This window comes from Aedes aegypti, chromosome 3 (assembly GCF_002204515.2).
Source record: "Aedes aegypti strain LVP_AGWG chromosome 3, AaegL5.0 Primary Assembly, whole genome shotgun sequence".
Taxonomy (NCBI): domain Eukaryota; kingdom Metazoa; phylum Arthropoda; class Insecta; order Diptera; family Culicidae; genus Aedes; species Aedes aegypti.
The window spans coordinates 394,174,171-394,200,391 of NC_035109.1; the positions used below are offsets into that span (position 1 = coordinate 394,174,171).

At 39.1% G+C, this 26,221-nt stretch overlaps 1 protein-coding gene across 2 annotated transcripts in view; it reads right to left on the reverse strand.

Annotated features, from left to right (window-relative positions):
* LOC5565429 (toll-like receptor 6) overlaps positions 1–1,685 on the reverse strand; it is a 288,196-nt gene extending 286,511 nt beyond the window's left edge. The window contains exons 1-2 of one of the 2 annotated variants that reach the window (XM_021854630.1): positions 1,639–1,685; positions 453–694 (exon numbers count right to left, since the gene is read on the reverse strand). The gene's annotated coding sequence lies outside the window, so the exon portion shown is untranslated. Of the gene's footprint in view, positions 1–452; positions 695–1,452 lie in introns of both variants that reach the window. The other variant, XM_021854629.1, reaches the window with a different exon arrangement.
* Between the last annotated feature and the right edge of the window lie 24,536 nt (positions 1,686–26,221).

Consider the following 26,221-nt stretch of genomic DNA (forward strand, 5'->3'; position numbering starts at 1 on the left):
AGATTGGGGTGATGAAAAACAGCCTATTACGATGAGAAATTGCAAAAAAGTAAATTACACAACAATATGCGGGATATTGATTTTACAACACGAGTCGTACATTTATTCAACGAAGCTGTTTTAATTTTTCAAAATTCTATTCGCTATGGTATCAATTAGCACTATTGACATTCTGAATTCGATTAATTTCTCGAAAATCTCATACCAATTTCAATTCAAATGCGCCAACTCATGAATCAACCAAAATGAGCTGAAAGTTTCAGAAGGTCTCCTTCTAACCCTGAAGCATAATTCGTAATTTCCAAAATTAAGTTTGAGAAATCTTCAGTACCCATTATTTACATAATTAAACTGCTAGAAATGTACAATTCGTTTTAGATCATTACATAGCAGTGACTGACATAAACAAACAACAAGTAAACATTGAAAAAATAATGTTACAAGACAATTACCTTATACAGTAGAACGATCTCACGTCTTTTTTTGAAGCAATTGCTTCAAGAATTATGGTCTTCTTCAAGTATTACATCACCATTCATATATTCGCGATGATAAAATCGCTTTGTCACTTCCCTCCAAATCACTTTTGTAAATGATTCAAGCAATTCAAATTTTCAACAAACACTTTCTCTTCGTAACACCTTTCAATACGTTTATTCTTCTTCAACACAAATTTTCTTGCAACAATTCACTGCTGCAAAAAATGAAACAAAATGTAATCAAATCAAATCACAGCTTTTCCGGCTTCACTTCTTGAATTTTCCAGTTTCCCACAGAGCAAAGCAAAAACATTGCCTCCACTCGCTTCAAGTTCCAACCCCGTTCCGATTGCTTCTCGTGTGCGAGTATTTCGCCCACCTGTTTACCACCCACCTGAACTGAACTACCGACCGAATCACACTTTTTTTTACGGGTGGGTGGATGGTCTTATTGACGGAGCACTGATTTCCCACGGTGAACAGTCAACAACGATAGTTTGTTTTTGCGCCCGAAGCCACTCAGAGGAAATTAGTTCGCTTCCCATGGGGATGTGGAAACGCTTTGACCTTCACTAGTTTAACTTGAATGTGCAGGAAATCAACTCGTTAAAGTCAACACTGATATCTTTCATAAATGCGAGTTTTTTTTTCTATCTGGTTCAAGGCAATCAACATGAGGCTCATGGAAAGTTTTCCACTTTGTTCACTTTTCCTGGTCGGTTACAGCTTCACAGAAATAGGGGGAATTTTTATTTTTTCCAAAAGATTTCAAAACCAAACAATCCTGAAAGGAGAACTCTTCTCGCGCATCAAAATTCACCGGAAATTTTTCTCAAGGAAATAAGCTCCTTTAACACTGATTCTACTGTTTTTGTTTTGCCAATTTCAAGTTGGAAAGCTTCTGCACCTAAAACCAGAGCAAACTTTTGCTACTTCAATGTTTCTCTAGAGCGGTAGAAAGCAAAATTTTCACCAAACATGCATCCTTTCAGCTGTCTTCGGTTTTGCAGCTACTGCTTCCGTTTGGAGAGCCGTTCTCACTCTCTCCTGCATTTTCTAGAATAGGTCTCCTCGCAAACGCGAATCTCGCTACGGAAAAAAGAAAAACAGGAAAATGGGGCTGCCCATCAGTTTTCCCAATCAGAACACCGATTCAAACCGAATTTCGGTGGCCTGCGGTTCATAGTTTCTTGCCACGGTTCAAAGATTGACTGACGAGTCGTTGCTGAGAATCTGCTATTTTAACACGGCTCTTTTGGGAACAGTTCGCTCCGATGTAGAGCCCTACGAAGCGAATGTTCGAAAATTCATTTCTTTGGGGGGCGGCTTCGGGTTGGACCTGCGCTTTGGGGAGCTTTCCAGTGCGTGGAATTTCGAACTGTCACTTCTTGGCGCTGTATGTGTGGGGCAACGTTTCGAACATTACGGATTATCCTGATGCTTCCTGCCTTTGATCCTCACTTCAGAGGTGCGATGATGGCACTCTATTCAAAACATCTGTCACTACCACAGCTCTGGGAAAACCGTCGTTTTGTTGGGGCTTCCGCGTGGAAAGTCAAACCGTGGAAACAATGCCCCAGAAGAAGCTCTCCAGCATGGGGTGGAAGAGAGGAGAAGAAGCCTTTTGATGTGCAGTTTCAATTTTCCACTCTGATTCAATTATTGTCTCTTACTGGGTTCTCCGGCGGAGAGGTTTTTTTGCTGCGATGCTACCAAACTATCAGAGGGCCAATTTTTTTGCACGTGGTTATGCATATAGTATTCCACGTCTAAAGTCCTGCTTTGAGATCTTACAGTTTGAAGATTTAGAGAGTTTTTGTTCGCTTATTGGTGTATACCAAAATATCGAATATTGAGCAACAACTTAACAATACTAAGGTAAATTTATTACCTTAACTTCTAATAATCATAGGTTGAATGGTACCTTCAGCGAGAACAGTTCAAAAACAGTGTTTTAAAAAATTCTAAACAATTCATGAAGTGGCAGAAGTTTACAGCAAAAATTTGGTCTATGACTAGTCAAGTACAAAAGTCCAACGTGGCCCCAATTTTCGACCTTTGCGAAAATGTAACTTATTTTCTTGAATAGTCGTAGAGAAAATTTTAACTGCCGTCGTCTGTCGCTCCATAAGTCATTCTGTAAAACGCTATTTTTAGACTGTTTTCGCTAAAAGTCCCATTTAACCTAAAAAAAATCAAGTAAACGTCAAAATTTTACTCTGTTGTTGTTCAGTTTTTAAAACTTGATGGCAAAATATGTTTATATAATTTTTAGCATGGAAAATGTTCGTAATCATATTTTTGAGTGTTTTGAAAGAAGTTATCTAATAAGTACAATTAGAAGAAATTTAAAAAGCGTTGCTACAAAAAACTTTGCACAAGAAAGTTTTTTACTGAGTGATTCTATATAAGAAAACTGATCTAGATCAGTTATAACTTATATATATCAAATTCGATGTGTTCAGAATTTGTGACAAATGATTCTTAAACACTTTGTCGAAGAAACAAAACCTCTAGTGTCCAGAGTACTATAGGTTCTGCCCATCGAAAAAAGCGATCTGTCGCAGTGTGTAACGGCAAATAGTTTGTAATAAAATTTCCCGTGTCGCTTATATGTTTTACTTATTCATTTAACCCATTAACGCCCGAATTATTTCATATTTATAGTAATCACCTGATTCTTTCTGGAGTATCGCAATATGATAAGAGAATGCTAAAACCGTCATTTATTAGAAAATCTACGGTCACATTTTGTTACAGTACACAGTGGGTCATATGCACGCAAAATATTGAAAAAATAAAAATTTCCGATTATTTTCGCAAATGTTTGAAGGTGGTATGGCGCATTTAAACGTGACAAGATATTGTGACAAACATAATGTAAACGGTTATAACATGTTTCTATAAATGTAAATAACAAAACGAAGTTTATTTGAAAATTATGAAAATTACACCACAAAATGATGATGAAATGCGTACGAAACAAATTCAAACAGAATTCTCGAAGAAAATCGAACGGACTTCCACAGAATACACATTTGAATTTTCTCAGGATGCTCATAAAAACATACGAGATTCCTATAAGCTTCACAATTCCCGCAGTATTTCTACACAATTCTCAAAGAATTGGTAAAGGTTTCGCACAAAGTTTCTTGAGAATTCTCACATGCTTTTTATCCGATTCTTATATGATTCCCAAAGTATTTCCACAACATTTGCACAGTTTTAAAACATAATTCTCACAGGATTCCCACAGTATGACCACTGAAAGCCCAGGATACTCACAGGAAATCTTGTGTTTCAATTTAACCATTCCCAGTGGAATCCCAAAATCCACACTGGAAAACTATAATCTATACTGTAATCCAAAGATTCACACTGGAAACTCAAATTCTACATTGGTATCCCAATATCCATACTGCAAAGCTAGGATCCATATCTGGAATCCAGGACCCATAGTAGAATACCAGGATCCGCAGTGAATTCCAAGGATCTATACTGGAAACACAAAATCCCCTATAGTATTCAAATATCTTGTAGCATTCAGGAATTTTGTAAATAGTTTTGTATTTGGTTTGTGTAAATAATGTGAATAGAATAGGTTGTAAGATCATGCAGTCTTTAAAAGTGAATTTGAATTTAGAAAAGTATTCCCTGAGCGTAGGCAAACGAACATTTGCAAACGCTTCCCTAGGTCGAAGCCATTTGTTTCATTGATAAGGTGGGAAACGGAAGGCAGCACGACTAGCATACAAGTTATCCAATGCAACTGGGTAGTCACGACAGTACACGAAGAGTTTCAGGAAATGACGTACTTCCGGGTGCGTTCGAGATACACTTTCCCTTATCTGAGGTCATCGACTGCCGGTTGCGTTCAACAACAGCAATCCGGTGAGTCAAACCATTCTTTTTTCGGAACGAAGTGCGGCGTCCGGTGAGGGCGCCGCGGAGGATTTTTTTGTGCCAGTCAAAGACTGAAGACTTAATGTGCCATTAGCGCCAAGAACCATCAAGCGATTTTGAAGATCGAAAACCGTTTTTCGATAGCATCTTGGGATCCGCCTTTGGACCCGTGAAAATGCGTGCGTGAGTCGTTTTCGTGACCGCCGCAAAGCAAGCTTATCACCAGGAGCGCAGACGGATATGTAGCTGGGCTTCCAACACGTGACGTCACGTAGAACGTAAAGAGCACTGAGCACAGTAGGTTAGATAGGGAGGAGTTAGAAAGCACACACAAGCTAGGAAGGAGAAAGAGAACGAAACACATACAGATAATGAGTTCGAACTAAATCTATAGCAATAAAACATGCATGTTATCCTAGGTATTTAAGGCCGCACGGGACGTTATCATAATCACCCTATCCATTTGAAGAAGCAAATCTCAAGAACCACTCCATATATCGATGTGAAAAATGTATCACTATGATTCTATATATGTAGTGCACAACCTAATACATTTTCAGCGTCATCGGTTCACTAAAACTCGAGATTTGCTTCCGCAAAGTTTTGATGATAATTGTTAGAGTGAGACAAAAGATAGGGAAAATAACACGGTCTCCCGTGTCCCCTTAAGAAAATATATCTGTTCCCATGTTGTATCCGTAAATATATTCAAGTAATGAGATTCTTTCCTAGCCATTTGGTTGTTTAATTGTATTTAACGTCACAGCGCGATTTGTAGTTAGATGTCCCGTCCCCCACATGATCGAGTTTGTTTTGGTGGGTTCTAATTCTCTTCCAGTTCGGTGAGATGACCATAGGTGAGTTGAGAGAGTTTGCCGATGATGAGAACTTCTCTCGTCGTGCGTATACGGTTATGTTGCGATAATAGGGTTTTCCCGTTTGGCCGTTTTAGTTCGTAGCCAGCTGGAACGATCCATAAATCCTTTCAAGGAAATTAAATGGATTCGCCCTCAGGGAAGTCTCATCCGGGCAATTAGAAATTGGACGCGTGGTCTCCCTAGTGGAGTGGCGCTTAAGCTGCGTGTTTTTGAAGCGGATCACCCTGTTAGCTACAATCTACGCTGAAATTGTAGAATCCACACTGAAATCCCAGGTTTCACCTTGGAAACCAAGGGCCTATGTTCCAATCCCGTGAATCACACTGAAATCGTAAGATTCGCACTGGAGTATCAAGATACTGAAATCCTAAGGTCCACACTGGAATCTCAAGATCCTCACTAAAATCTCAGGTATCAAACTGGGATCTCAAAATCCTCACTGAAATCTTATGTTTCACATTAGAGTTCCACGACCCACGTTACAATCCCAGAATCTAAACTGGAACACCAATATTCCCACTGGAATTTCCATAATCCACAATGGAATACCAAGATCCACACCAGTGATGGAAAGTGGCGAACAACTCTGCTGAACTGGAATAAAAACAAAACCAAATGCTTTTGAGCGTCTGAGCTTTACTCGCATCTGTCGTGCTCCCGAGTAATCAAAGCTAAAGTGAATCGTGTTCAAAGCTGTCCAGAGTCAAATGTGCTTTTTGAAAAAAAACTGCTTCCCCCCCGAGATTTCTGTTTTTCAAGGGTTTTGACTTAAAACTTGTAGTTTACTGTCGATTTGATGGTTAAACAATTAATTTGTCTGTCAAAACCATAATAAACCACACCTTACTCGGTTCCCGAGCTTTTTTTGGCATGTTCTCCCGAGCAGACGAGTGCGGACTTACTCACACCTAGCCTGTTTGCGAGTCTGTCATGTATTTTATGCGTTGGTATACTCTCATGAGCTGCTTCGTAATTCATTCTTTTCGTCCACTGATAAACAACAGTACCAGGATCCACACAATATTACAACAAACCTAGTGGAATCTCAATATCCACAATAGAAAGCTGAGGTCCACAATGCGGTTACACCAACTACACTAGAATTCTAAGATCCACACTGGATTCCCAGAATCCACACTGGATTCCCAGAATCCACACTGGATTCCCAGAATCCACACTGGATTCCCAGAATTCACACTGGATTCCCAGAATCCACACTGGATTCCCAGAATCCACACTGGATTCCCAGAATCCACACTGGATTCCCAGAATCCCCACTGGATTCCCAGAATCCACACTGGATTCCCAGAATCCACACTGGATTCCCAGAATCCACACTGGATTCCCAGAATCCACACTGGATTCCCAGAATCCACACTGGATTCCCAGAATCCACACTGGATTCCCAGAATCCACACTGGATTCCCAGAATCCACACTGGATTCCCAGAATCCACACTGGATTCCCAGAATCCACACTGGATTCCCAGAATCCACACTGGATTCCCAGAATCCACACTGGATTCCCAGAATCCACACTGGATTCCCAGAATCCACACTGGATTCCCAGAATCCACACTGGATTCCAGAATCCACACTGGATTCCCAGAATCCACACTGGATTCCCAGAATCCACACTGGATTCCCAGAATCCACACTGGATTCCCAGAATCCACACTGGATTCCCAGAATCCACACTGGATTCCCAGAATCCACACTGGATTCCCAGAATCCACACTGGATTCCCAGAATCCACACTGGATTCCCAGAATCCACACTGGATTCCCAGAATCCACACTGGATTCCCAGAATCCACACTGGATTCCCAGAATCCACACTGGATTCCCAGAATCCACACTGGATTCCCAGAATCCACACTGGATTCCCAGAATCCACACTGGATTCCCAGAATCCACACTGGATTCCCAGAATCCACACTGGATTCCCAGAATCCACACTGGATTCCCAGAATCCACACTGGATTCCCAGAATCCACACTGGATTCCCAGAATCCACACTGGATTCCCAGAATCCACACTGGATTCCCAGAATCCACACTGGATTCCCAGAATCCACACTGGATTCCCAGAATCCACACTGGATTCCCAGAATCCACACTGGATTCCCAGAATCCACACTGGATTCCCAGAATCCACACTGGATTCCCAGAATCCACACTGGATTCCCAGAATCCACACTGGATTCCCAGAATCCACACTGGATTCCCAGAATCCACACTGGATTCCCAGAATCCACACTGGATTCCCAGAATCCACACTGGATTCCCAGAATCCACACTGGATTCCCAGAATCCACACTGGATTCCCAGAATCCACACTGGATTCCCAGAATCCACACTGGATTCCCAGAATCCACACTGGATTCCCAGAATCCACACTGGATTCCCAGAATCCACACTGGATTCCCAGAATCCACACTGGATTCCCAGAATCCACACTGGATTCCCAGAATCCACACTGGATTCCCAGAATCCACACTGGATTCCCAGAATCCACACTGGATTCCCAGAATCCACACTGGATTCCCAGAATCCACACTGGATTCCCAGAATCCACACTGGATTCCCAGAATCCACACTGGATTCCCAGAATCCACACTGGATTCCCAGAATCCACACTGGATTCCCAGAATCCACACTGGATTCCCAGAATCCACACTGGATTCCCAGAATCCACACTGGATTCCCAGAATCCACACTGGATTCCCAGAATCCACACTGGATTCCCAGAATCCACACTGGATTCCCAGAATCCACACTGGATTCCCAGAATCCACACTGGATTCCCAGAATCCACACTGGATTCCCAGAATCCACACATATATTCTGCGATCCACACCACAATCTTAGGGTTCACACAAATATACCAGCATCCACACTGGAATCCAAGGATCTGCACTGGAATCCCTGTATCCACACTGGCTTCCAGGATCCTCAGGAATCTCTGATTTGCAAACCACGCTTATTGCAGTATAAGACGAGCGTGGTGATGACGAAAAGAGCTGCTGACAAAACAGCACAATCAATTGAAATAAGCGCAACCTAGTGGAAGAAATCTAAATTGAAAACCCTGTCAATAGACTGCCCTTGATGTCTTTCACAACTTTGCCAAAGATACCAACTATCCATTTTGTCTAAACAAATAACTGTATTCATAAAAGTAACTGATCTCAAAATAGATCACTGGGCGTTAATGGGTTAATACAAACCACCTTTTGGAGTGATATTGAGCCTAGGGAGTGACATTGACTATCCTTTTGAAAGCCTCTCTTGGTTATTATGGGCACCGTACTCATCTATGTTTACATTCTTACAAATAATGAAAATTATTCTGGAGACGTGTTTCACAGTACCGTAGAACGGGGTAACTTTGATAGTTTTTTTCGAAGAAAACTTGAATATTTATGCATGCTGCTTCAAAGAATTATAGTTTATATTTTTAAAACAAGTACTGGCATCCTAGCTTTCGATTGCAGTTGATAGATTGCCAAATGATTTGTTTTGCATGGATTTATAATTTTTCATTTAATAGAAAGTCGGCTTTGATAATGGAGTATAAATCGAAGAAAAATGAATGTATTACGTAACATATATAGGGCATTACATACCTCTAGGCGTTTAACGTTATATGGAAATTTCTGACTTAGATTACAAGAATGGTCCCAGTTTGTGAAAATTGTATTCGCTAAAAGATTTGAGACCATATTCAAGTTCAATGATAACTAGGCTGTCAAAGAAAACTCACCAACTATCCAAAACTACATCAAACAGTGGTCGTAGAACAAATTGTTTGTATGCGTTTTGAAAATGCTAGAATCGTGTCAATTTTTAAAATTGGTATACAAAGCCTCGAATATTCTCAATTCAAATGAAAACAGCTCTTACATGAAGTGTCATACTAATATTCATTAGATTTGTTTACATCGATCGACATTTTGCTAGATACCTTACAGCTGCATCATCACCCGCGCTGCTTTCTTCTTATTCAAAAACGTCTGACAATCCTGGTCGATCCAACCATTCCGTCAAATTCCTTCCCAATGTCACCTTCTGGTGCGTTGTTAAGGACCCCACAAGCGGGGCAAGATCTAATGTTGGGCAAAATTTCGCAGTAAAAAACACAAAATATCGATACTTCTATGACAGGCATTCTTTATAACAGCCATATACTTATGTTTACAAAGAAATACACACTAAATTTTAATCAAAACATTTCCCAAAACAGGGTTAATTGTAATGTAATCAAAAATACCAGTTTTTTGCAAAACTTAGTGAAAACGTGAAATTTTGGTGACTTTTTTTTTCGCATGATCAGGCAATTTCCGCTAAATTTGAAGATATTAATAGGTTTTTAGACCATTTGTATTTTTTTCGCGATATTCTGTATGGGTCGAACTTTTGCCCCGCTGATTTTAACTGTTGCCCCACTATGGGCCAAAACTAGTTTCCAAACATTTATGCAAAAACTAATACATCTCAAAGCATCCTAGTGATAGGCCTTGAAACGCTCATACATAAAATATCGAATACATTTTTTTCTTTCTTTGGTTAAAAAAAAGTTTGAAAGTTTGAAGAAACATACAATTTTAACTTCTGAAAAAAAAAACAAATAACCATTACTATTCAAAATCTCAATCAATTTTTATAATATTTGTAGTGAATTTGTAGTAAAAGGTAAATTAATAACAGATTTTTTTATGTACTGTAGATCGTGAAACTATTCAAATGTGTAAGTTATTGTGGCATTTGAACGAAAAGAGGATTCAGTTCTACATACGAAATCCAGTTTGGTTGAAATCTATACTTATTGGGGCAAGTGTGCCACCTATTTGGTAAACGAAAGTTGTTGGAGTGAAATTTATAAAAATGTAATCATCATCATTAAAATCATAATTATTAACCAAAATGAGGCACCAGTAGTGGTTTCTGAAGTATACTGACATTTTTGCCCCTAAAGTGATTTTCTTTCTCTAAATATTCAAAAATAACTTGTTTTTCGGCTTATTAAGTACCGTTTTACATATCTACATCAATATTTTACCGTTATATAGTGCTGATCTAGTGTAGTTTTATACATATTCACCGTAATATAAGGGTAATACATATATTCTATTGAATGGAGACAAAAACAACCATTTAAATTATTCGAATTGAGTAATAGAGAGCTAGGCATGTTTTGAACCTTGTTATAAATCATCCCCTTGATACGGTAAACTTAATTAATTTTTTTAAATTATCGATTAGCGTATGCTTTGTAAGTAATATTATTAGGAAATAAAGAAAATTTTATTACAAGTAGAATTACATGCGATGTTCATTCGGTGGCCGTCTTGCCCCATATGGGTGGCACACTTGCCCAATAGTGTCGAAAAATAGGTTATTTTGGATGGTATTTGAGAAGCTCAAAAACTAATACTTTTTGAAGTTATTTTCTATTTGAATGATACAGTGGTTATGAAAAGATGTGAAACTAACATCATGAGGGTAAATAAGTGGATTTTATAAGCTTTGGACAAAGTTAGAGATCAATTTGCTTAAGGTGGCACACTTACCCCAAATTCCGCCACTGGTACCGAATGTAGTTCAAAACGAAAAGTCTTTGACTCACTTTAATCATGTTCCGGATCGATATTTGCTCCATGGTAGGTTCTGACATCGATAAGAAGTTTTTGTTTATATCTTCATAATCAAGATTCATTCTATAGGGGTTATTTTAAGATGTATCAATATAAGAGTCCGTGCCATAAGAATGTTCAATTTTGAGATCTCTCATTACTTTCAACAAGTTTTTCTGAAGTATTATAAGCTTTGTCCTTTTCATTGTACTTTTCAAATACCTTTTTTTTCAGCGATCAGTGTTCGTCTTGTTTGAGATCGCTGTGTACTTCCAAGAGCCCATCTGAATACAAACTCACCGCAACTCTGCCTGGCCTAGGAAACACCACTTTAATCAACATAGACCTAGGCAGCAAAATAGGAAAAACAAATATATGTTTCCGGATTGCAATGTGGATTTCCACCAGCAGCAGCGCTACGGGAGCTCAAAGAAGCTGCACGGGAAAAACAACTCTCGCAAATTCCTGGACCAACCGCAGTCAGTCTATGTTCCGTTGCTGCCCGAGCAGGAACAAATAACTTCTACCTATCTAAATATGCATACCATATATTGGTATTATACTTCAATCGGCTATTGTCAATAAGTCTAGATATTTTTCTTACCTCAAATTGACATTGTTCAGGTATTGAAAATTTTGTTCAAGATGAAGATGCATCGAAGCGAATCTTGAATTTTCAAAAGTATAAGCTTGCGAACCAGACAACCGTTTGTGCTGAAAATTTTACTCACTGGTCGCTCACTGGTGGTGACCAATCAATCAAACTTTCAGGACAAACGGTTGTCAAGTTCTCTAGATTTGGTCTCGATGAATCTTCACTTTAACATTATTAAAAATACTTCATCGAGGTATTGTAAACCTATTGAGGACGGCTCAAAGTATTGGCTTACTATTTCTTTTTTTTTTTTGACTTACTATTGAAACATTTAATTTCCATATTAGAACCCATCATGTATTGCAATACTTGATCTTATTATCAGTTTGATGTTTGCAGATGTTATGAAATATCTTAGTTTGGTATCCTGCAGCCATTTTCTTCTACTCGGGTGTATGTAGGCTTTGGCAACGAACGACAACGACGACTACGAAGAAGCTGGCGAGGCGTTTTTATTAAGAGGGTGCCCAATGCCTAGCCTATCTAGGCGCTGCTGGCTCCAGGGAAAAGGTACCTCTGCTTCCTGTGGGCAGATTCTAAATAAACTGCACGAATGGCGTACACATATTCGCACGCAGACACAAGTGCGGGAACTTTGCGCAAGTTTATGCAACATCGGCTCTGTTAGTTTTCACTTTCATGCTCCCGGATGAATGGGGAGATTTGCTATCGTCGTCGTTTAGGTCCACCAGAAATCCCTGGCAGCAGTCAGAGAGCTCAGGGTGCATAAAAACATATCGTTCTCTATATAGCTTTGTCTGCGGGAGACTTGTTTTGTACGGTTTTGCTCCCCACCGATGTTTGCTGCATTTTATTTGTGGGGGAGCTTTTGTTTTTGGGAGCAGAATTTAGAAAATTTATTTAGCTGGCTTGTGGTCGCTTTCATTTTCTATTCAGTGCTGCTGCGGAATGTATATGGATACTTTTTTGGAGTAAGAAATACTTGTTCTGTTGGGAAGTACAGGATAGAGGTCGAGTGTTTTTGAAAATGGAAAGAGAAAACCCAGTTCACTTGTATCTAACGAGTTATGCTACTATTAAAGTTAAGCGAAGCAAAAGTTGGCTGCGTTTATTCAGTGAAACTTGATAGTACAAAAACCAACAACTAGTTCTACTGAATACTTTAGGCTATTCAAAAGGCCAAATTACCATTTTAATTGATGCGCTGGCTCTTATGCATTTGAAACAAAAGCTTTCAGCATCTTGATTATATTTCAAGTAAACTTTGGTTAGATATCATCTCCTTCTATATGACAAAGCCCGTTTCTCAGCTTAGTAAACTGTGAACATTTTCGAAGATATTATCTGAGTGTATTATTTATTTATTTAGTTGGTATTACATCAATTAATTTGATAAAACCTCGTTAACGATGTTACGCCAATTTACTCGGTCCATGGCTGTGTCTCTCCAACTTCGATTTTGGCCCACGTTCTCCACATCTTGTTGCACCTGATCAAGCCACCTCGCTCGCTGTGCTCCTCGCCTTCTTGTGCCAACCGGATTTGACGCGAACACCATCTTTGCAGGATTGTTGTCCGGTAGTCTTGCAACATGTCCTGCCCAGCGCACCCTTCCGGCTTTCGCAACCTTCTGGATACTTGGTTCGCCGAAGAGCCTAGCGAGCTCGTGGTTCATTCTCCGCCGCCACACGCCGTTTTCCTGTACTCCGCCAAAGATCGTCCTAAGCACCCTTCGTTCGAACACTCCAAGTGCTTGCAGGTCCTCTTCCAGCATGGTCCATGCTTCATGTCCATAGAGGACCACCGGTCTTATAAGCGTTTTGTACATGGTACATTTGGTGCGAGGGTGAATCTTTCTCGACCGCAGCTTCTTCTGGAGCCCATAGTAGGCGCGACTTCCACTGATGATGCGTCTCCGTATTTCACGACTAACGTTGTTACAGCCGTTAACAAGGATCCGAGGTAGACGAACTCATCAACCACCTCAAAAGTATCCCCGTCTATCGTAACACTGCTTCCCAGGCGGGCTCTGTCGCGCTCGATTCCGCCTATCAGCATGTACTTTGTTTTTGACGCATTCACCATCAGGCCGACTTTTGTCGCTTCACGTTTCAGGCGGGTGTACAGGTCTGCCACTGTTCCAAATGTTCTGCCGACAATATCCATATCATCCGCGAAGCAAACAAATTGGCTGGATCTTGTGAAAATCGTACCTCGGATATTGAACCCGGCTCTCCGCATGACACCTTCTAGCGCGATGTTGAACAGCAGGCACGAAAGTCCATCACCCTGCCGAAGTCCCCGGCGGGATTCGAACGAACTGGAATGTTCACCCGAAATCTTCACGCTATTCTGCACACCGTCCATCGTTGCTCTTATTAGTCTTGTGAGCTTCCCGGGAAAGCTGTACTCGTCCATTATTTTCCATAGCTCTTCGCGGTCGATGCTATCATAAGCCGCTTTGAAATCGATGAACAAGTGATGCGTTGGGACTTGGTATTCACGGCATTTCTGGAGGATTTGCCGTACAGTGAAGATTTGGTCCGTTGTCGAGCGGCCGTTGATGAAACCAGCTTGATAACTTCCCACAAACTCATTTGTTATTGGTGATAGACGACGGAAGATAATCTGGGATAGCGTAGGCGGCATTCAGGATAGTGATCGCACGATAGTTTTCACATTCCAGTTTGTCGCCCTTCTTGTAGATGGGGCATATGACCCCTTGCTTCCACTCCTCCGGCAGCTGTTCCGTTTCCCAGATTCTGACAATCAGCCGGTGCAGACAGGCTGCCAACCTCTCCGGGCCCATTTTGATGAGTTCAGCTCCAATACCATCCTTATCAGCGGCCTTGTTATTCTTGAGCTGGTTGATGGCATCCTTAACTTCCCTCAATGTGGGGGCAGGTTGGTTTCCTTCATCCGCCGTGCTGACGTAGCCACTTCCTCCGTTGTCGTTACCCTCGGCGCCTGTGTTCTCCGTGCCATTCAGGTGTTCATCGTAGTGCTGCCTCCACCTTTCAATCACCTCACGTCCGTCCGTCAAGATGCTTCCGTCTTTATCCCTACACATTTCGGCTCGCGGCACGAAGCCATTTCGAGATGCGTTAAGCTTCTCGTAAAACTTTCGCGTTTCTTGTGAACGATGCAGCTGTTCCATTTCTTCACATTCCGCTTCTTCCAGGCGGCGTTTTTCGTCCCGGAATAGGCGGGTTTGCTGGTCTTTCGTTTTCTTTTATATCGCTCCATGTTTTGTCGCGTTCCTTGTTGCAGCATTGCAGCCCGCGCTGCATCCTTCTCCTCCAAAACCTGCCTGCATTCTTCCTCGAACCAATCTTTACATGTCCTCCTTTCCACGTACCCGATGGTGCTCTCGGCTACGTTGTTGATGGCTGCTTTTATGTTGCTCCAGCAGTCCTCCAGCAGTTGTCAAGCTCGCCTTCTTCCGGTAACGCTACCTACCGGGCATCGATACCATACATTGTTGATGACGGATAGTTTTTGGCGCAGTTTCACCATCACTAGATAGTGATGTCCGATATGCCAGCATTCAGGGAACACCAGCGAGGGGATAGCCCGGAAGGAGTCGGCTCAAGAAAAGTCGTCCGAACAGCCGGATGTTGCCATCGATCCGTAGAGCTACGTGTGCCGACCAAGAGGAACCCACAACGAAGGAACAGTCCACACGTTCCACAGGAGAGTAGTCACTCCATTCGTCTGATGAGATTTTGACGGCTGCAACCATGATGAATCCAGTGTCCACTTTGAATTAGCGCTCTGGACCGTTCTGTGGGAATGAGACATTCCACATAGAGACTATTGCAAAATTTCCTACGATTGAGCCCAGCCAGCCCTCTGAGGAGGAAGAGGAGGAGTCAGAGTCCCATCAGGAGGAACTTTCTGATCAGTTCTGTACTGCCCAGCTTCGTCACGAGGTGATAACTGCTGTGATACCGGTTTCGATCATTAAAAGTGCTACGGTTGGGCATTACAGTTACTAATAAGGATTGGATTGGATGATGATACTTCTCAAGCTGCTTCATTCCTGGAAAACAATTGCGTTTCGGATGAGACACCGGGTTTCTATCAACCAAAGTCAGCGAGGAAATGGCACAATATATCAGCCAAACCACCACCTGTGACTTATGCGAGCCATCAGAACAAAGAGCACATTTCTATTTTTTTTAAATTCTTTATTAGTATCTTTTAAACATTACCTACATTTTTGTTTGTATCTTAGAAAACACTATCATCCCAATTTGGTAAAACTAGATTAAGCATTTATTACCATTTTGTTACCAACATATTACATTTCATTTCTTTTACAGGTGAGTTGATTTCAAAACTGTAAATTTGTATATTAACAACAAAAGAGGCAATTATGAAAGCTTACTTCGAAAGAAAATCATAATATGAAGTACAAAAAAATACACGAAAAACTGATGTGAAAAGATAACTTTAAATATAATTCTGGAGATGTCTAAAGAAGTCGTTGTAATGTTTGTAAAGTTCAACACATTTTTAAAAAATCATGAGTTTTTTCAAATTACATATATAATTTTACAAAATACAATCCATCGTAGTATTTCAGATAGAATAATTGAATCCAATCCAAGATACGCATTCCTTTACAGGTGAATCAAAATTCCCGGAACGAAAAAAGCTCCTTCTACACACATCCATCTTCAGCCGCCCATTCAGCCCAATGGGAGGGAGGGTCTCCTCTCGGAGAACATTTCGCACTCCAATTAGTTTTTCCAAGAGGCTACCCGAGAACCGGAAAGCCGAAACGCACCGGGGCTTTGATGGCAGAACAATTAGCATCCGGCATCCCTCAAATGCACAAGAATCATGGCAACCGATTCTTCCGGTTCAATGGCGGTTTCGTTCGATTTCGTTCCTGGAGAGTATGTATGCCAAGACTCAGTGAAGGGGAAATGCGAAACGGGGGACAAGGGGTGTAAAGGCCGGTCAAGCGAACGCGTTCCTTTGAACTTTTGGATTTCTGAATGCGAATGAGATTGATTTTCGGTAAACCGAACCGAATTTGTGCCGGGCAATCGGTTGGAAAATGTTTCCTTTGTTGGGATGCGTATTGGGTTTTGAGAAATATTCAACAGGACTGATAACCCAGTTAGACAGAGGATTTTGTTTTCCGTTGAAACAACTAATGTTGAACAACAAAACTGATCACCTCATGGCAGTACTAAGAGGAAAATAAAAAAAAAAACATTGCTTGAGATCATCGGAAATACTTTAAAAACTAAGATACATTGGCTGTCAATCAGTCACACACAAAATCTCTTTTCTTCAAAAACGAGCTTCGATGTTTTGCCATTTATGAAATTGCTATTTGCCCTTCTATCCTTCCTACCCATTTTTTTTATTTCTGTTCAATCTTCGTTTTGTTTTTTTTTTTTCAATCTTTCATTGCCGTTCACTGTGGTATGAGCCAGAAAATTTGAGAATCTACCAGTATTTACACTATCAAATTATTAAATCTACCCCGAAACGACATTTGATTGTAAAATTTATGACACAAGACCATCGACCAAAAATCTAAAGGACAGAATCATCATAACTGATTTTATTGCTTTAACCAACTAACGTTTTCAATTCAATCACGTTTTAAGGAGAATTTCCAAGTATGCACAAGGAATCAATATTTCCAATCCATTACCAGCCTGGTGTGGAACGAATCAATTAAATTGCTTAGTGATATTAAATCGTCTTCCTCTGGACGGAAACGAATCTTCCACATCTACCGGCTACCAATTCCATTTCGCCCTGAATCAATACTTTGCTGTTTATCTTTCATCTTCGTCCATATCTCGTAGCCGTCGTCATCGCCAGAATCATCGTCTTGGTCCGACGTAGACACGAGCGAAAAGTATATTTACACTAGAACACGCTTTCCTCTTTTTTCCCGGATTCAGGCTACAATCTTCTTCCACGAAATTGTATCGATCATCCTAATTTTGTGAATGGATGCTTCAGCGACGTCGTCTGCAGCACACCCACTTATCCGTTTATAATAGTGATAAGCGGTAGGTATGTCGGGAACACTTGAAAAAGACACGGAATATATTACTTTCTATTTCCGTTCGCACTTTTTTGGGTGCGAATGCCTTTTCCCAAGTATCATTGAGCCAATGTGGCAAACTCCGGCGACTACACTGAAAATATATTTTTGTTCTAACGCGCCCTATCTAGTGAACAGGGAGTCGCGAGTTCGATTCTCACCGAGCAGACGTGATATTTTTTCGCAAATTTCACATCAATTTTTCCATTTAATTTAATTGCGAAGTGTATGTAATGTTTAGTTTTACGGTAGTTGTTCAAACTTCTACTCGGCTACTCATTCGTAAACGATAAACCATAGTTTAACAGTAAGCAAAGAGATACTCTATGCCCAGGCAGCGTCGGGGATCGAACCCACGACTCTCTGCTTAGTATTACTGAATAGCTACGCGCTTACCGCTATGGCTATCTGGGCCTCCACAAGATTGTGTCAAGTTCAAATACTTTCTATGGTGATCGAAAATGGTATCATGTGTACGAAATTTTGTTCTACGATATTAATGTTAGATAAATAAGAAAACCGGTTTCCAGTGCAGGAAGCTTTAAGGACCCCACTAAAGTACAACATTTCCCTCAATCATCCCATTAACAATGATGCTCCAAAATGAAAGCATTCCTACATATCCCATTCTACCTCGATATAGCTACACACATGCACTCGTTGTCGGGGTGAACATTTATCGATTCTCCGTTTTGGCTGCCGGGGTTCGGAGCTTATGCCGGAATAAATGGCGCGGCGGTCGATGATGATGTTGGCGTGTCAGTCAGGCCTTGGCAAAGATGAGTCTCGTGACGTCACCCTTTGGAGACCGGCTGATTGCGCCGTGGAGAGTGTTCATTCTGTGACGTCACCGACTTCCAGTCGGGCTTTCGAACTGGAGGATCCGAACGAGGTCCGAATACGTTTCCGAAACAGGGTGGATAGATTGTGCGGGAAAGTGGAAAACATTCGAATGAAGTGTCATCATAATAGCGTCATTGAACGTCATTATCCGAATCCGCTGACGACGGGTGGAAAACGCAGACGAACAAATGGGATGTCATGTAGCACATGGTTCTTTCAAGGGGGAAGGGTAAGGGTTCGGCAGGTAGAAGGAATCCATCTAGCGATTCGGGTCGGAAAATTAGCTGTCATTATGGAACATCACGGCGGCGAGACGTTTTTTGCTGATTTCTCTCGGTCCGTCCGTCCATCCGGTTTGAGTTGTGTTGCAGTCAGCAAAAGCGAAACGGAACATGCCGAAATGGCAGCTTTGGACTGATAACGAGGGATGCTGTTGGAGCTATGGGATCGTGGGTGTGTCCACTAGGGTGCTGCTTGGACCATTTTTTTTTTATAATTCAGCGATCATTTAAAAATATATAGAAAAGAAATGAGTTCCCAATGAAAATTTCGAGCATTTACAAAATCCTTTTGCTGACGAAAGTTTTGAGACTACCTATGCAATGAAACAGTACATACCTACTTCTTAGTGAAATTTCGTTAGCGGTGGTGTTGCTTTGCACGCAGCGGAATTTTTAATTTTGTTAATAGCAGATGTGCGGGAATATAAATCGTTTCCGTAGGGTAAAAGCACTATATTTCGGCCCATGGCAGGTTTCATGGGCCAAAATTTAGTGCTTTTATGAGTGGAGAACTCCTAAAAACCATACAAAAAAGCATAAACAGATATTCTTATTCGGCAATGAAAAAAAAAAAACATAGTATTTGTTCATGTATAACATCTGTCAGATGATGTTACATTGTATTTTTTGTATTTCTCTAGATAAATGACTTTATGTATTTGTGCTATTTTTCGACCCACTGTTTTATTTTTCGACCCATGCATTTGCTAATTTTCGACCTGTACCAAATTGAAACAATATAATCGGTATATTGTATGAGGAAAACACAATATTATTGAATTTATATCTAGTATGTTGGAGGCGAATGACATTGAAGTTAAAACCTCCTTAATAAATAATAATAATAATATTAATATCTAGTTTGTGCTTATCTGAAGGGAATGGATTTTGATTTTCTTTTTGGGAGCGTAAAGGGAACGTGGGGAGTTTTAAACAATTATATATGTGCGAAAATTATCAATTTATTATTGATTTTTACTCGATTAATTTTCTTCTTAGAATTACATCCCAATGGAAACAGTGTAGGATTCCCATTTCAGTAACGAACTTTATGATAAGCAGTTCCACAGTTATTGTCTGGTAGATCTAAAGAAGGCTCCTGAATACCATAAATACTGGTTTTGTATCCCTGTCACATCCTTTGAAGATCTCAATGAGGTTTACATGATAAATTTTACATTTCGTTTATTGCGACACATATTGAATGTAAAGCGTTTCGCTATTCATCTAATTGTTTGTGGAATTGTGTGATTGAATTGTGGATTACAATATTATTGTTTAGGAGGAAAATAACCATCATCGTTCTATAAATTTTCAAAACCTGTTTTTTTTTGCTTAAAATTTAAGCAATGTTCAAGAAAATCTATCATTGCATTTCACTTGTTATCTGGATTGTAATGATAGATTTTTATGAGAATTTCTTTAAATTTGAACGAAACAACTGGTTTTTCATTTTTGATGATTGCTGATGATTGAATGATGGGTTCTTAAGTCTTAAGTACAACCTGTATGAACAAGGGAAAGCGACATTTATGAACACTAATAGATTTTTCTACCATTGAAACGGTTTGACGTGGAACAAACTACATTGCATTCCACTGTTGCGATAGGATATAGTACAGCAATGGGATATTGTCATTTAAACACCATTTTGTTTAATACATCTTTTTCATTTAATTATTTAGTAGTTCAAGTAAAAAACTTTAATTCTTCTTTCAGCTCTCGATTTTGACTTCTTTTAAGGCTTCGACTTTTATTTTATGGGCCGTTTTGGTACATTGTTTTCTTTTTTTCCTTCAAATTTTGCTCGAATCGTTTGGCTTCAACGTGGTCTTGTTTCTTCATTTCGGATTCTTTCTTCCGCTCCTTTCTATTTCTTATATCGCTCTATCAATTCTCCTGGATAATTGTCTTTAAAATAGTTGGGACTTTCAGCAGAATCTAGAAACCCTTCAACAGGCTCCGAAATTGAGTCACGTTGCACTAGCCACACCCGTCGCAGACTGCGGAATATCCTCACTTCAAATTCTGTCCTCTTCTCCATTGTGGTCGGTCCAGGACGCATAACGGACTGCTATCTATTTCTTCGCCAATCTTGAATTGAATATATGGAATTTCGGAATTCCATAATCGAGTTCTTGTTGACTACCTTTGATGCTAAAACTTATTTAAATCTGTGAAATCTAAAACCAATCATGTACGCGCCATTATTTGCACTCAAAAAAGCTTAAAAGTATTAAAATTGGTTGAAAAATGACAGCGATATTGACAAAAATGATGTGCGTGCGGCTCAGGTGAACCCAAACTTTTGCACGATGACATGACTGACTGTTTCATTGATTTTTAATACTTTTCAGATATTTTCGCCAAAATTTCGTGGGGTCTCTTCAAAGAATATAAGATTACGATTTTAATGACACTATGATTTAAGATTTTGGTCGATCCAATGATGAGGAAATTAAATATGATTTTTTCAGTGTGTTAATTGAAAAATGTAACAATTTTAAGTAAAAATTTAATATACACAATTCAAAAAATGTTTTTAGAAAAATACATACGAAGTAAGAATAACTCTTTGCCTTTCAAATGCAGCTAAGAGAGTTTCAATTGGACGTGTAATCACAGAGATACGGACAGAACACTTTTGTATGTTTTTGAGGGGGTGAACCAAAACTTTTGCACGGGAGTGATCGTGAAAGTTTTGAGTGTATTCGTTCCAGTCTGTCTTCTCGTATATCCATCTAGGACGACGGGCCAAAGCCGGCGGGGAGGTGCTGGAGCCTATTCGGATGGGATGGTGATCACTGCTGGACATATCGTAGTCAACATCCCACTGATAACGGTTGACGAAGGAGCGAATTAACATTTAACATTTAATCACATATAAATTTTACATATAATTGACATAACAAGCATCTAACTGGATAATTACAGTGAATTGGAGCCCCTAGTGAGCTTTAAGCTCAAATTGATGGCTTAATCTTAAGTTTAAAGTTACATTAGATTTTAAGTGCATTTTTTATTCTTTTTTTAAATTTTGATGACGGTGTATAACTTTTTAGCGTCTGAGGTAGTCTGTTGAACAAAACAGGTCCTAGGTAACCAAAACTTCGTTTTCCGTAGTTAGTCCGCACTCTTGGAATCGGTAGGTGATTGGCTCGCCGGGTTAAATGGCTGTGTGTTCTTCTTGAAAAACGCATGTTAGTGAGTAAATCTTGTCGATTTAATACACTGTACGTATGGATCATCAACTGTTGGTGGTATAGAGCACATGAATTTGGTTTTTGAAATGTTTAATTAATGCATGTTTGTCTGAAAATAGCTTTTGAGGGCAGTGTTGGGAAACTCGTACTCACGAGTTAAAAAAATACTCACTCTCGTACTCGTTTGCGAGTAATACTCACACTGTGAGTTACTCATTCCTTACTCATACTCACGCGAGAGTATGACGTCATAACTCACTGCGAGTATGGTGAGTAACCAAATTCCAAAACAAATTAGGATTGTGCATTTGTATGTTTTATACTAGGTAAAAAACTGTAGAATTAATTTAAAGTATTAGCAGTTGCTGTCGACTTCTGTAATGTGATATGCATTTTTTAGCATGGATGTGTCAATATTAGGGATGGTACACAAATTACGTCACGCTAAATTTCAACTTTTTTGACCCCCTCCCCCCCTTTGTCACACTTTTTGTATGAGTCCTACGCAAATTTTGTAAGGCTTGTCACGCTTGGCTCGACCCCCTCCCCCCCCCCCCTTGGAGCGTGACGTAATTTGTGCATGACCCCTTACTGAATTTATAGTCAGTTTTCAAACATGCATCAACAAGTTTTAATGGCGAAAGTTTGTTTGTGTTCAAATATTTTCCAGACTAATTTCTTTTAGTGACAAAAAATAATACAGATACATTTTCTGAATACGTTTATGTTATTGACGCACAAATTTGAATAGCGATATTAGTAACATCGGTAAACATAAATTTTGTCTGCGATTGACATCTTGCCCATTTGATATGTTGTGTTGGATTCAAGGCTGCTTTATAGGTGTTCGATTGGCTGCTAGTTTTTGAAGGTTCAATTAGAGGCTCACGCCTTTTCGCATTTTTCTTATTAAGGCTCGCTATATATAGCATTGGCATTTTTTTTTAGAATTTTGAGATAATAGCTTATGGTTACCAAACCATAAATATTTTCAGTAAAATAAATGTAATCTGCAAGTTTGTAATAGAAAACTTGAAAAAAAAATAAATGGGCTTCAGGGTCGTTACGTACAGTATCCACTGATAAGTTATATAAAGTTTTGCTGAAAATGGTGTCCGTGTCTTTAAAAAAAGTTTTTTTTTTCATTTTACGGCTATAATACGAATATAATCGATTAGTATTATATTAGAAAGTATTGTATCTTGATGTAATACTCTAAAAAGAGATAATTGATAGTTTCTGTCCCAGACCAAAAGTGTGCAACGATGACCTATAAAGATGTTTGATCAGAAAAATGTTTGAAATTTATTAAATTTTGCTTGGTTTCTATATACAAGAAAAATAAAGAAGGACCTTTGAGGAAAAGTGTTCTATTAGGAGAAACTATAAGGGATGATATGCAAATTATGTCATGCTAAATTGGGACTTTTTCACTTTGCTTCTACTTTGCTGCTCAATTATTCCGCAAGTAAAAGTGACATATCGCTCATACTGCATTAGCGGTCAAAATTGCTTTAGAAAAAAAGGAGAAATTTTCCTTGAGTGCTTTACTTTTCAAGTCCATATTTACTTCGCTTTACTCAGGTAGTACACCGTTTTCACACTCGATCACCGGTTCGAAAAATTCTCTACTCTTATCGAGCTGGTGTAGCAGCGAGCTGGTAATGCGCCTTTTTACCAAGACGTGTATGGTAGCAAGCTATCAGCGTTGTCAGTTGTCAGCACTGCAAGCAATGTAGATGATATAAGTATCATTTGCAATACTATGACAAATTAATATGTGTTATCGGTATGTAGAGAAATTTCTATAGGGATGTATTCTCGGCAGTCGAAGATTATGCCGCGTTCCGTTTGTAATTTTCTCGGGCATGTGCGGACAAATTACGTGCTTTGCTGTTTACATTTATGCACTGCTCATTCCTCTATTGTTTAACATCGACAGACTTGTTAAAATTTTGATAGCCGATAATAGTCGAATGGCGCAGAAGTAAGTTATATTATCGGTGATGTATTTGGCCGAATTTTGAAAATTGCTTTTAAATTCTTTTCAAACATTCTTTATTCCAATAAATAAGCTATTTTGGAGAGTTTTTTTTTTAAATGCTAGTGTAAGTAAACATATATGACTAATTCCCTATAATTTATTTTTCCTCATTCGAAATAAATTTAATTTACTTTAAATTAACGAAACTTCAGAAAATACTTTAAAAATGCCATATCGTGCACTTAAAATAATCCACAAGTCATTGCTACATGAAAAATTACGTAGATCATTTGAAATTATTTTTTCTTGAGTTCACCTGACTAAGGTAATGTTTACCAGACCATTTATAAACACTAAATGGATAACCGGTATTTTTTACCGTGGTTGGCCTTTCGCACTTCTGACGAGTTCATTCTGACATGCGCATTTGCGTTTATTCTGTGTTGTGATTAAATGCATGATAGATATCCGTAGAGTTTTCTCGTTTTTTAAGATTTTTGGGAGCTGTCAGACGTCAGAACATCTGTGAAATGGATTTAAACGTAAAAATAGTATGGAGTTTTGCAACATTTGAAGTATTTGCAGCTCGAAGAGCAAGTCCAAATAAACTTGCGATCTTGTAAAGAATAATGTTTTTAATGGAAATTGTCCTACATTTTTTTCTGATTAATTGAAACCTGAGATTTTTTAACCTAACAGTTATAGGACATGTCACCCCAACAAACATTTTTGTTTAATAAGAGCTGAATAATTACTCTTAAGCTTATTTTAATTGGTCAAACTATTGTTCAGCTACTAATGTTACTTGGGACGGTAAACTTCAAAACGTCAAAACCTTATAACAGCAAGAATTCTTGAGAGCGCACCATGAAAACAGTCATCAAATTGAAAGCCTTTAACGATCAACGCTCCGTCATCGTAATCATCATCATCATCGAAACTTCAAAAGCAGTTTTTCTGTTCAAAACTGAAAATTATTCGATGAAAATGTGTTCACTGTGTTTCGGTTGGAGAATAGAATACAGTGAACACATTTTCCTGTAAACATTCTTGATTTTGAACGAAAAAACTGCTTTTGAAAATTCCGAAATCAATGACGGATCCTGTCCCCTTAAAGCTAGAGGTTGTGCAACGAAATCAAATACAAGCCTAAACAAAGTTACACGAAATTGAGTTAAATGCGAACAATACCAAGCTCTTGTAAACCAACACATCATGTATGCAATTTTAATACATACTGTAATCCGGGGACAAATTGATCACTCTTTTACAACTTTCTGTTCTGTTAACCCTTCGGAATTTAAACACTGTCAAAAAAATTTCGGCAAAACCAGTACTCCATTGATCTTTATCAGTTTACGTAATCGACTTTGCATAAAATAATATTTAACATATCATAAAAATAGTTTTAATATCAAAAATATAAAATGACACACTGGGCGGAATTGATCACCATATAACAAAGCAGATTCAAGAATAAAAAATTTCCATATCTACTAAATTTGGGTCTCCTAAATCTGAAAATGATGTCAAAATTCTTACAACTCAAGTGATTGATCAATTTATTGCAATTTCAAATAATGTGCTTATTTCAATTTCCCTTGAAATAAGCACATTATTTGAGAATAAACAGTTTTATGAGCAAAAAACTATACTTGCTGTTTGATATCAAAAATGAGTTCAATAATTCATACTTAAGCTAACACAACATTTTATACACTCAAAGTTGACATGTAGGCAAAGCACCAGCGGATTGCTTAGCACCGACATTTCCAACTATATTGCCTACACCTTTAAAAAGTGTGAACATTTCTATGCAACACTGACCCCAATAAAAATGAAATAGTTCAAAATCATCATTAGGCATCTATAAACAAGAAAACATGGAATGTCTGTGGTGCCAATGAAACCTTCAGCATCCTTTGGAGGAAATGTTTTTGGTACCGACCTGATCAAATTTACCCCAGCGATCAATTTGCCCCTGGATTACGGTACTGAAGAACTGCTCTTGAGATGATTTCATCTTTTTTTTCGCAAGGTATATGACACATTGAAGCTCCGTAATCCTAAACATCTCTGTGTGTAGTGAATTTTGACAAAATGAAGCAGAAATCATGATGTGTTGAAATGTCTTTTAGAACATCGGTTCATGGACACAGACAGACAATGATATATGTTTGATTCGAGCAGTGTGTAATGTACTGTAGAGGCATAACGCCAAAAAAAAAACGTTTACGAGACAACATACGGAGCGCAATGCCCAAAATAAATTACAGCTTGCGTTAAGAATTAATATTAAAACAAGGTTTTGCGTCCATCAAA